Here is a 13204-nt window from a genome sequence, read left to right as displayed (position 1 = left end):
TTGCAATATGATATAGAAGCAACGATTCCAGATTCTTTTTTCCTTTCTCACCCATTCTCTCCTTTGTTATAAGGTGTTTAACTTCGTCGCGTGACGCTATCTTGTTTCCAGCATGTATTTGAAGTTGTAACAGCAAGGAGATGGAGGCGATCGTGGCAGTTTGTCTTGTAATCGGAAGGTTGCCGGTTCGAGCCTCGGCTCCGACAGTCTCGTCGTTGTGTCCTTGGGCAAGACACTTCACCCGTTGCCTACTGGTGGTAGAGGGCCCGGTGGCGCCAATGTCCAGCAGCCTCGCCTTTGTCAGTGAGTGCACCCCAACCCATCTGTGGCTACACTGTAGCTTGCCATCACCAGTGTGTGAATGGGTGGATGACTGAATGTAGTGTAAAGCACTTTGGGGTCCTTAGGGACTAAGTAAAGCGCTATCCAAATACAGGCCATTTGCCAAGGAGATGCATCTTTATAGATAATGCAACTTAATTGGATTGATGATTAACCCCTTAGCAGTCCTATTAGTCCCCTAAACCATCCAATGTCCCGTGGGCGGTACGTCCGACTGCTAACAGTTTAACATGATTAACTGGTCTGTCTAGAGATTTTGTTTGCTTTTACTGACAACTTGGTGGAATCTGAAAGTAACCCACACGTGTGACGCAACCACTGAATGATAAATCATAGACTGGGAATTGTCACAAAGCAAATATAGCAACATATTATAGTGGCACTGGAATCATTATTCATGGTAAATAAAATAAGGACCTCCAAATGAAAGATGAAACTATAAAACATTTTTGAGTCTTGGTGTAATGTCTGGATAACTGTGATAATTGTGAGTCAATGAGAAGACGTTTTAAAAGGAAAATGCAAAATGCAGTTTAATTTATTTTATTTTTATAAAAGTTGAAAGCTAATTGAAGTTTATCTTTATATATTGTTTTCGAAGGTGATATTAATAATAACTAATGATTAATATATAATTCATAGTTCAGCATATTGAGAGAGAGTACGACCATGCAGGCTATGTTATTCACCATATTACCATGGTGTCATTCCACTATTATTACCAATGATTACCACCCCTGCTAGAAAGTTATGAGTAGAGATGCGCAGTAACGTGTTACAAGTAATGTGCTACTGAAATCCGATTACGTTTTTCAAGTAAAGGATTACTATTACTGCATTACTAAACCGTGATTTGTTTGTGAGAGTCTCATGAGAATGACATACGAGCCTGCGACATCCGTGGCAGCAACAGACGTGTGTTAGATCAACAATGGATAATATGGAGTGCGGGAGAAAGTACGACCATGCAGCTTTTAACGTTTGAACATTACTTTGAGTTTGATTCCCCTAAAAAGTGCCAAAAACAGCGAAAAATCTGAGCAAGCACCTAGCAAGCCCCCAGATCCCCCCACTGACATGACCCGCTGAGGCACCGGGCAAACCTCCACCGACCCCACTCCCGCTAAACAGGTGAAAATAGATTTAAGAGCAACAGGACTTAGTGCCACTGAATCTTTTGTTTTATTTATTTTTTGCTCTGTTTTACTTGCATTTATTTGAAAGAGTGAGTGTAAACACAAAAAATTATTTTATTTTATATGCTTGAATATGCAGAAGATAGGTTAAATGTTAAACAAATTTCTTCAAGTCAAAGACTGTTATATCATTCATATCACATCATTTATTTTTTGCTTGATGCAATGTGCATAAAGTTAAAAGATTAAAACTAATAAAACAAGTTTTAAAAAGAGACTGTTGATTGAATTTTATATGATAGATTATGAGGAAAAAGTAGAATTGGGATGAAAGGTCTATTGCTTTAGAATGTATTCAGCTTGTGTATCATGTTTTTAAAAAGTAACTAAGTATTAAGTAACTAATTACTTTTGAAAATAAGTAACCAGTAAAGTAATTGGATTACTTTCTTGGAGAAGTAATTACTATTTTCAAATAACTTGACCAACACTGGTTATGTGACTGCTTCAACCAGCTCACACTGTGTCGTCAGGTTAGAAATAGGCTCAGAGCAACACTCCCCAGTAACAAGCAAGTCACTCCTCCAATCAGGAACTCACAAAGACCCTCACCAAACAATAAAAGAGGATCTGTTGATTTTCTGACTTGTTAAAGACTTGTGACAGCCCTGGCAGAGCTACCATGGTCTTGTGGTGTGGTGTTACTCTCTCTCTTTATCCCCACCTCCTCTCATCTGCTGTTGTGTTTGTTACTGAGGCAGCATTTTCCTATTCTGACCTGTGCTTTTTCCTGTCCCGATGCTAAAGCTAGGGTCTGTTTTGTCACTGGTCTTTTATACTTTGTAGCATAACTCTGTTGAACAAATACAGGTATGATATAGGTGTCACTTTCAGATAGTATTATTTTATTTTTTGTGTTGACATTACTGCTGCACTTGTTGTCGATGTCTTTAATAACTGATGTCTGATAGTTTCCAAAATAGGAATTTCCCAGAGGGCAATAAACTTTAAAAGGGGGCAGGACTGTGGGCAAAATTTAGCTCAGCGCCTGCTGGTTATCTCCTTTCTGCATAGAAAGGGGAAAATTCTTACTGACTTACTGACCGACTTGCTTGCAGGAGGCGGGTTAGTGAACGAGTTTCACAGCTCGTGAAACTTAGAAACCAACCTGGTGACTAAAACTCAGACACGAGAATTGAAACTCAAGAATGAAAATGAAATCAAAACAAAACTTTAAACACTTTGAAAAGTAATAAAGGCAAACTCAGGTATATTTAAAATAATTCAAAAACCCCAAAATATACAAAAGCCGTTTTAAAAGTTATTTTAAGTCATTTTAAAGTTAGTTTAAAGAAATGGTTTTGCCCTGATTCTGCCTCCCTGTCGCCTTTCTGGGAAATGTGGCACATGATTAACACGTGTTGACTCAGTGTGTGTGGCTGCTGCATGATGTCATGGATGGCAAGGTGGTGACGGCTGCATTAAGCTATTAAAACAAGCTGAACAAGTTGTTAAAACCACACAGAAGTTCTGTTCCAACGTTTTTAGTTGTTTAAGTCTTTTTTTTTTGTTTACTAATAAAACAACAAATATATTTTAATACTATGAGAAACTCATGGCAAACAAACAAGCAAAAAAATCCAAAATAACTCGCACCAGGACTCACATTACTACTTTAATATATACATAAAAGGTCGATAAATGCTATTATTTGAAATATTACTACATAAATAAATACATTACTGTAAAACTGTTAATATTTTCTAAATGGGTTTTTGGGCACAACAAGCGAGAAGCAATTAGTGAAAATGACTCCGAAGTAGATAAAGTCAGATGTCGTAACTGACCTCCAAACCAGATACAACACTTGAGTGGTTGGTGTAGTGGACACAGTCTTTGAATAACAGTGTTTCCATTCCTTATCTCCTTAACTGCACCACTCATCCGCACCTTAGTTTCCTCATTAGAAGAGTACAAGTCGCTGTTGAACATTTATAGCTGGTGGAAATACTCAGCAGCAAGGATACTCACAAATATTCCATGTAGGGAACATGTTACTCCAGATACTGTTTATTTAATGTGCAATTCAATTTTAGATTATACTGATTAATTTTAAATCACTACATGGTATGGATGCATAGGGTGGCAGAAAGGGCGGGGGGTCATGTTAGATTCTTAGTAGGTGAAAACACAATTCCTTTGTTTGCAGGATCCCATTAACTCAGGCAAGTTTTCACCTGAGTAGGTCCTTAAGTAACGACAGGGCAGGACGCAAGCACGATCTACTAGTGGGTAGAGTCAAAGGCAGGATCTACTCGTCTTCCCTGAGAGCAAGGGAAATTATTAGAGAGTGCATGTGAGAAATATGCAAAAAACGGGAAAGAAAAACCATCAGGAAATACGTTTTCACACCACTGTACGGTCCAGTGACATTGGAGGTAGCCACAATCCTTTTTCTTTATCGTTTCAGAGTCATGTGGCTGGGCTTAGCCTGTATCAGCTGACATGAGGTCAGAGGAGGGGTGCACCTTGCACACGCCTTGCACAGGTTGCCAGGCTATTGCAGGTCCAACACAGAGAGAGGGGTAACCATTTAGTCATATCGTGCAGGTCTTTGGACTGTGGGAGGAAGCTGGCGGAAACGAGAGAATATGCAAATTTCACATTAAGGTTCCAGCTCAGATGAAAGTTTAACTTTTTTGCAAGTGCTAACCATTGCACTGCTGTGCCACCATAAGATTATATTTAGTGTGAGAACAGCTGAAGAATTCGGCTTAAAAATATCAATGAGAGTTGTTGCTTCTAAATAAAAAATGCTGAAGAGAGTGTTTTTGCATGTGTGTCCACTTCAAACCACACAGAGTTTACAGTTGAGTGCTTGACGGATGTGGGGGGTGTTGAAAGAGGAAGCGCAGCTTGTCGTCACTGTGCTGCTGCTACCAGAAACTGCAGAAGAATGAAGACAGACGGACCACAGAAGGTAACACAGAAACACAGCAGATAAAACACATTATTATTATTATTATTATTTTTTACAATTAAGGCTGTATAACATCGATATGTAAAGGATTTTTTTATCTGATGAGATGTTGGAACAAAAAAAATCCAAATCATGATTTCACTGGTTTCTACATTTCTCTGGTGGCTCAATGGTGTAATGCTTAAACGAAAGATCCCCATTTGATTTTGGGGTTGTGTCCAAAAGGGGAACTGGCATAAAAAGCCGGCCCAATCAAACATGTAGAACCACCTGCTGTGAATAAGTGAGCAGCTGAAAGTAGTTTCATCCTCTACATTTATCTGAAAGTTTAAGATTTTACCTGTAAAAGATGTGACCAGCTCCTAAAAATGAAATGCTGCTCCTTAAACCGCTAAAGAATGGATATATATAAAAATAAAAAAATCTGCACCTCAACTAAAAGATTGGAAAAAAAATATCACAGGCATTAATGAATACATTATTAATGACGGTCCAAAGTTATAATTCTGTGACAGGATATAACTCTCTTACTTTTACTGCTGCTTTAAGTGCAATAAGGTGCTTATTATGATTTTTTTTTAAAAATCACAATTGGGATTTTTATATGGTTTTATTTCTGCTTATTCAAAGACTGTATTAATTTAATCGTAAGTCAATGGAAATATTTTAAACTGCTTGCTTGAAAGTACCAAATGTATTTAGTGCCAAAAAGTAAGTAAAGTACTTTATGTCTGGGTATCTGCTGGCAACTGAGGGAAGTAAGTAATGGGATAAGCTTTACACAGTAAAAGTGTACAAATTCATCATTTGGATACAAACAGGAGGAAAGCGAAGAAAAAACGTACATTTTAGCAGCTAATTTTTATGAATAAAAACACACAGATGGGCCAGATAAAGAAAAAAACACTTCAGATGTAGATTACAGTGTCAAAACTTATTAATTATTACGACATAAAGTATGCTAACATTCAGGATTCAGAGCTTACATTTGTCCCAGGTTTAAATTTTAGTAGAGAAATTAAAATAAGGGTCTGCGATAGTGAGAATGAAAGATTAATATGAAAACGCAATCATTAATTCAAATGTACAGAATGAAGATAAGAGCTGGTGTATTGTTTGTTGCAGTAGTGGACAGCTATTTGTTGGTGAATATGTACATATGCAAATATTCAGTGAGAAGGCTCGACATAAGCTTCATTTAGATAAAAACAGTAAAGACAGCAGTCCTACATCATTAGAAAAAAGTTCCTTAAAAAAACTTTACATTGAGTTTTGAGAGTCAGGAAGTTGCTATATGCTATATTCATATTGGAGATCATTAAAAACCTTTTAATCTGCTCTGAAAATCAATGCATGCTTTTGCTGCTAGATTTATAAACACTGCAAGATTTTTCCACCAATTTCCTTTAGCATATGTTCACTCCATTGCTCATGGCGATAGATCCAAGTTTTTCCTTCATCTGGATTTTTGGCGCGGCAATGTGAAATTTGTTGCCGCTGTAATATTAAATTTTTTTTATTATTGTGGTTTAAATGACTCAATACGGTTGGATTTTTGTTTATCAGATGAGAAGTGAATGCACAGATTTCATTTAGATAACAGGCATTTTCACTCTACTGTGCATGGACCAAAGGCGTTAAATGAATAACAGCGGATAGAGCGATGTTTGGCATCATCCAAATACTGAACACGTCCACGTTTCTCTGCAGCAGGACACAAAATCTTTACAAATAGCAACAAAGATTCATCAGCGCACAGAGAAACAGTAGGTGCTGCAGTGGGGCTGTGATGGAAAAACTGCCGCCCGCTGGAAAGACAGACTTTCCAATGAGACCACAACTTGAGACCTGAAACCAAAGCATTTAACAATGGATGGAAATATGATGTAGAATGAATAAGTCATGTTCTAACCCAGCACTGAGATGCTGATGATATTTAAAGGTGTTAAATATTTACATATTTATACATCCCTTTCCAAAACGCTGCATTAAATGTTGGCGTCTTACTTAGATCCCACGCAGAGTTCACTTGGACTAAATGTGTGAATTTTGCCTAATTGTCACTGTTTGCTCATTGTAAACTTAAATGCATTACTTCATTCATGCAGATTTGCTTTTATACACAGTAAACAAAGATTTACAATTTTATGAAGCCTGGTGAGGAAAAACCTGTTCAGACAATTGAAGAGAAGTGACGATTTGTTCATTTAATTAATTAATTTGTTTATTTAAATCTTATTCAGCCTCTAATATATACAGACTCTTGCAGGGGTCATTTCCTGTAGACTTTGATAAAGACCGGTCATATAATGTCTGACTGTAGCTAATAAAGTGTTTAGTTTATTGGCTACATTTACTGGGTTCGACCATCTCTTGCCTTCAGAGCGGTCTTAATTCTTAATGGCATCGATTCAACAAGGTGCTGGAAATATTTCTCAGAGATTTCAGTCCATGTTACCACAATAGCATCACAGTCACTGCAGATTTGTCAGCTGCACATCCACGACAGGATCCCGTTCCCCATATCCCAAAGGTATTCTATTAGATTGAGATCTGGTGACCGTGGAGGCCATTTGAGTACCGGTGTGGGATTATGTGAGCTTTTTGATATGAGATTTTATCCTGCTGGGAGCAGCAAGCAGAAGAAGGGTACATTGTGGTCATAACGGGATAGACGTGATCAGCATCAAAGCTCAGGGAGGCTGTAGTGTTTGAACAATGGTCGGATACAAATATTCCCACACCATTACACCCTCAGCAGCCTGAATCGTTGATACAACGCAGGATGGCATAGCAGCATAACCCTTTCATGCTGTTTCCATCAAATTATGACCGTACCATTTGAAGGTTGCAGCAAAAATCCAGACTAATCAAACTAAGCAACATTTTTCCAATCCTCTGTTGCTGAATTTTGCCTGCGTGAACTTTATCGTATGTTTCCTGTTCTTAGTTGACAGGAGTGGCATCCGGTATAGCTTTCTGTTTTTTTAGCCCATCTGCTTTGAGATGTTCTGTGTATCTTGGTTGGAATGAATGCTTATTTAAGTTACTGCTGTCTTCCTATTAGCTTGAAGCAGTCTAGCCATCCTGCTCTGACCTCTAAGGCATTTTCAGCCAAAGAACTGCCGCTCACTGCAGTTTTTCTCTCTGTGCTTTGAAGTTCGCATGGTCGTCTTGACCATGTCTAGATGCTTAAATGCACTGAATTATTGGCATGTGATTGGCTGAACTAGACATTTGTGTTAAGGAGCTGTTGAACAGGTGCCCCTAACAAAGCGGCCGGTGACTGTAGGAGTTGCATGCTAATCACAAACACCAGCACTCGTACAGACACAAAAGTTTAATATTTATCATTGTTACCTGTAAATGAATAAGCTATACCAAATTTTCAATTAAAAAAAGTCGATAATTAATTTTTCTTTGAACACAAAGGCAGCAACAGCTTTAAACTTAAAGTGAACTTAAATTCAATTCAATGTAAAAATTCTCTATTTTATGAAAACACAACTGAAGCGACATATTGTGAGTAATACTTGAGTAGTTTTAGCTTTTCAACCCAGTTGCACAGCCTATCTGACCTCTCACACTCCTCTTAAATAAATTTATGTTACATTTTTTTAAAAATCAGATTCTTAAAATTTGATTTAATCTGCACATTTGTTGAACTCTCTTAACCTTAACCCCAGAGATCATTGCCTTTTGTTTATTCTTGGAAAAGGAGGGCTGACCAGACTTTAAAAGAAATGCGCTCCGTGAGAAAAAGTTGCAAAAAACGTCTTCCAAAACGAGCCTGATTAGTCACCTGCTGCAGATGAATAGGAAATGACCTTTCTGAGATCACACTATAAAATAATGTGTCCTTGAAAAAAAAACAGTTTTCTTGCATTGGGGTGTGTGATGCTTCATAAACGGTGTGGGTAGGTGTTAGTCCCATACACAAAGCAGTGTTTCAGTTTTGTTTTGGCTGACCACATCCTGTGGTTCTTTGCCGTGTTAACAGGAAAGCAGCAGCAGCAGCTGCTTAAGCCATGTAGGTGTGAATGCCTGTTGACCAGTAATGTCTGCATTAATATAACTAAACAAACTGAAGGGATTAGTTTGAGTTGCTCTAAAGTCTTTCCTCTCTCTCCTTTGTGTGTCTCTCAGGTATGATAGGAAATTCTGGCCCGCTGCCCGCAGTCCTGACTGTTGCGTCAGTGGCTTTACTGGGTCTGCTGACGCTGCTGTGTCTGCGATGCAAAAGGAAACCCAGTAAGTACATTTCTCAGAGAGCTTGGACCGATGTGACCGATTTCAGGTGTGAATAGTGATATACACAAACAACTGAACTGGAGACACATGCGGGCTTTGTTTTACTTCGCTTGAACCACATGAAGCAGTTTGGGGGGAGGCAGCTCTTCACGCTGTCTCTACCCGCTTTCCATTCTTGGGTCAAGCACAGTAAGTACGTCCTCCATAGGGAGGTCTACTGCACAGCTGCAGAACAAATGAGTTGAAAGATCAGCAACACCACACGCTGTATGTGGGTCACAATGCTGAGGACAATGTGGGAGCATGCTGGTCCCCTGCAGAAGAACCACATGCAGTCTTTATATTATCTTGATCTCTTTAATCAGATATGAGCACTATTCAGCTTCACACCTACAGCATTTTACAATCACAAAGACACCTAACATACATGTCTCTGGGCTGTCAGAGAGAAACCATGCAGACGCGGGAGATCTTGCATACTTTTTACAGAGAGGCTGGCACCACCCTGCCGCTTCAAAGCAAAGATAGAGATGTGAAAAAATCAATTTACCCTTGCTTTTTTTTACACATCCACACAGACCAGACATGGAGGCAGGATTTGGGGGAATTAAAAATTTAGCGATTATAGATATATCATTGTAATAACATACGTTGCATTACCACATTTGTCCTTGTCAAGGTAAAGACCCTTGAACAAATGTTAACAGCACAGTGATCCGCTGCGAGCGAGCACCCAGCCCCCACAAGCCGTCGTAGCAGGAGCAGAGAGCAAAGAGACGAAAGAAAAGCGTAGAGCGAGGACAGACAATAAAATAGGGCAGAAGTCAGAACCACTGAAAAACCTCTCAGATTTCAAAAACCCCCCAAAACTGTGTTGTAGTATAAAGGAACGCTTAAAGTCAGGTACAAATAAAGCCAGTTACATTCTCGCTTTTTTAGATCTAATAGTTTACAGAAGTGATGATTTCTCAGAGATGAGATCATGTTTTTCAGCTTTGCCTTTAGTCCAGCACAGGGGTGTCAAACTCATTTTAATCTGAAGGGCACATGCAATTTAATTAGATTTGACATGGCTAGAAAAGTATTGTATAATAACCTAAACGTGCTCCTTTCAGTGCAAAGAAGCACAGATGCACTTTGAAAACATCAAACTTTATAGACTTAGAGATGAAAATAACTACAGTTTGAGGAATACGTGACTATGTTTTATAGACTTCTGTCATTTCAAAGATATGTGACTGTTGTAAAACAAAGAAGCATAATCTAACCAGACTGTGGTGTGGCAGGTCGTGGGTGATGCCTCTCAGTCAGAAGCACGTTACACTGAAGATGATTCAGATGCAGGCTCAGAGGAAAATAACAAGTTTTACTCTCATTATGTGATACATTCTTAATGACTTCACAAAATAATGATTCCTTGCTATGATAGGGGTCTGATCATGGAGGACTTTGTATGTGAGGATTTTAAATTCTATTTAACGAAGAGCCAAGGTCACTTTAAAAGGGGGATGAAAGCAGAAGATCATCAAACATGCTGCACAGGAACTGAATAGGAACATGTGATGACAGCCAGCAGGCTGAGTAGAAGACAGAGCTATATACACTCACTGGCCACTTTATTAAGTACACCTTGCTACTACCAGGGTTGAACTGCCTTTTCTTTCATGACTGCTGTAAATTTTCATGACTCGACAAAGTGTTGGAATCATTCCTGAGTGGTTGTTTGAGTTTAATATTTTTTTCCTATCAGCTCAAAACAGCCTGACCATTCTTCTCTGGGGTCAACAAGGCATTTTCACAACTGCTGCTCACAGAATATTTTCTATTTTTCAGCCCATTCTCTGCAAACCATTGAGCTGGTTATGTGGGAACATAGACTAGCTTTTAAAGTCTCTTAAATAACCTTTCCTTCCCTGTCTGATGCTCGGTTTGAGCTTGAGTGGGTCGTCTGTTTACATGCCTAAATGCACTTAGTTGCTGCAATGTGACTGGCTGGAATATTTGCATTAAGGAGCAGTTGAACAGGTGTTCCTAATAAAGTGACCAGCGATTGTATACAAAGAAGTCTGACAGGCAAAGAAAAACAGGAGAAACACATTATCAAAAAGGTTAAAAAAAAAATCAGGGAGTCCAAGGACAATAAACAGGAAGCAAAACTAACACCTTATACCCAAGAAAACATCCTTCATCGCAAACACAGGAAATAACCCAAAGACACTGAAAGACATGAACACTAACACAAGATGACAAAAGCAAAGGGAGGGACCAAGAAGAAACACGAGATAGACTAAAACTAATGATAGAAAGGATCAAAACACAAAACTGAACTTATTTCTTGAAGCCATTAAGTTAAAACTAAAATTGCCAGGACTAAGACTTGCAATGTGTGGATAACAAAGAAATCAAAACAGGACTCTGAACCTCGAAGTTGAATATATCAACTTAGATTTCAAAAAAGAAATTAGGGACAAATAATGGGGACAACTGAAGATGAGTTTTCCATAAATTTTGCCATAACGTGGAGTCAGTCTGCGATTTGGTAGGCTGAAGTTGGCAATTATATACTCAGTGTTGGATGTTTTTTCTTTTGAGCCGATTTATTGGCTAACATTATCTCAGAATCGTGATGCAGGAGATTCCCAGAGTAATTTCATAAATGTATTTATTTTCATTTATTTATTAAAATATCAATATTTAGTGTCCCTTGTATTGATACAAAATATTGCGATACAGTGCTCTATCAGTTTTTCCACCACCAAGTCTTTCCATTCATCATTGTTATGAGATTACTGGCTATTAGTTTGCCGAGAGAAACAACAGGTGGTGCAAAGTTTGCAGTCAGGTGCCGCTTAAATCCCAGCAAAAGAAAAAAATGAGTCACACCTCCACAGATTTCTCATTTGTTCATGCAGCCTGCTTTCTTAATCATAAGATTTTTGCTTATCAACTCAACATGTTTTCTGCATTGTTATCCTTTATCCTTGAGTAGCTTTGCATGAGTCAGTTTAGAATAATCCTTTTTTTAATCTTATACTTCTTGGTGCAAACCCTTAGTTCATCTTCTATCTGAAAAAACCCCAGTTTAAACTCCTTCCCCTTTAAGCCACTTTCCTTTGCTTGGCTGCTCCTCACAAACAAAGGATTTGAGCGGCAGGTGGGTGGGGCTTCTGCACCCACAACCACAACTGTGAGCCATAGATTACCATATGGCAATATTCACTTTCATTAACATCTTGTAGACCACCATTAACCTCCTGAGACCCTGCATAGTTATATGGAGACATTGGTTATTGCCTTATTGTAGCCTACACTTCATTCTGCTCAGCACAGACTTGTGGGATCACACACACATCGTATATTTATAGTCATAAGACACAGCTGCAGTCAACTGGTATAAATATTGAGGTTGAATTCTTTCAACCTGTTTCTTTCTTCTGTCTTTTTTTACCTGCAGAGATCATTCAAGAGGACCGTCAAATATACAATCCACCAACGTTGTAAGTAATATCTTACATGATGATAAACTTTTCAGTCTATAGACAGCTGTAAAAATGTCTGATAAAAACAAATAAATATATATAGATATATATTTTTTGTGACATGTGTCAGATGAGCAAAGTGACTGCAAGAAAGAAAATTACAGAACGTGTCCATCGCTTTCCTGCATGTTTAGTTTCATTCACTTATTGAAAGTCTCATAAATCTGCAGATAAAGCCTTAAAATTACATCACTGAACATAGTTAAGCATCTCTAAAGGCCTTAAGCAGTAAACAGTAGTAATAGTAGTAAACTGTGTGGCTACCATAAATATTTAATACCAGCATATTTTAATCACTTCATAAAAGTCCTGACATTAAAACTCTATCTCGACAGCCAACGTGGGGGGAGTCAGTTTGCAGTGATGCGATCAAAAACAGGTAGGCTAAAGTAAACCAATCAAATCTGTACCTCAGATACCGCCTCTGTGAAACGAGCTTTAATGCTTTGTTTAAAATCCTCGTTTTATTTTTCAGTAACCAAAACCAACCAGATATCATCATCATTTGAAGCAGCAGCAGCGTACGTACAGCGTGAGACACTGTCACTTGCAAGACTCTGCACGATATTTAACCGCACTTGGTTATGTGTTTCATGCAGTGCTTATGCATATCTGCGCACACGAGACGCTTTTTATCAGGGCACATAACACAGAAGCCAGATCAGTTAAAGGTCAAGTACAAAGACTCAGCTTTAATGGTGTTACTGCTGAAAAGCACTTCAATCTGCAAACAGTTCCCCCCCGATTCCAGCTTGAGTTTATAAGATGTATCCTCCATCAGCTATTTCTGATTTGAGAATCGATATGAGTGAATTCTATTTGCTAAATATGCCCACGTCCAGCAGCTCCCAAATATTTTATTTCTTATTAATCAATGCCGTAGGTGATTCTTTATTCTCCGGTTTGAAGTCTATACACTGCATGTTAATATGTGCTTTAATACCTCAACTGGTTCT

This window comes from Haplochromis burtoni, unplaced genomic scaffold, assembly GCF_018398535.1.
Source record: "Haplochromis burtoni strain Fernald_Lab_line unplaced genomic scaffold, NCSU_Asbu1 Contig_66, whole genome shotgun sequence".
Classification (NCBI taxonomy): Eukaryota; Metazoa; Chordata; class Actinopteri; order Cichliformes; family Cichlidae; genus Haplochromis; species Haplochromis burtoni.
The sequence above is the reverse complement of the archived record's forward strand: the minus strand, read 5'-3'. Positions refer to the sequence as shown.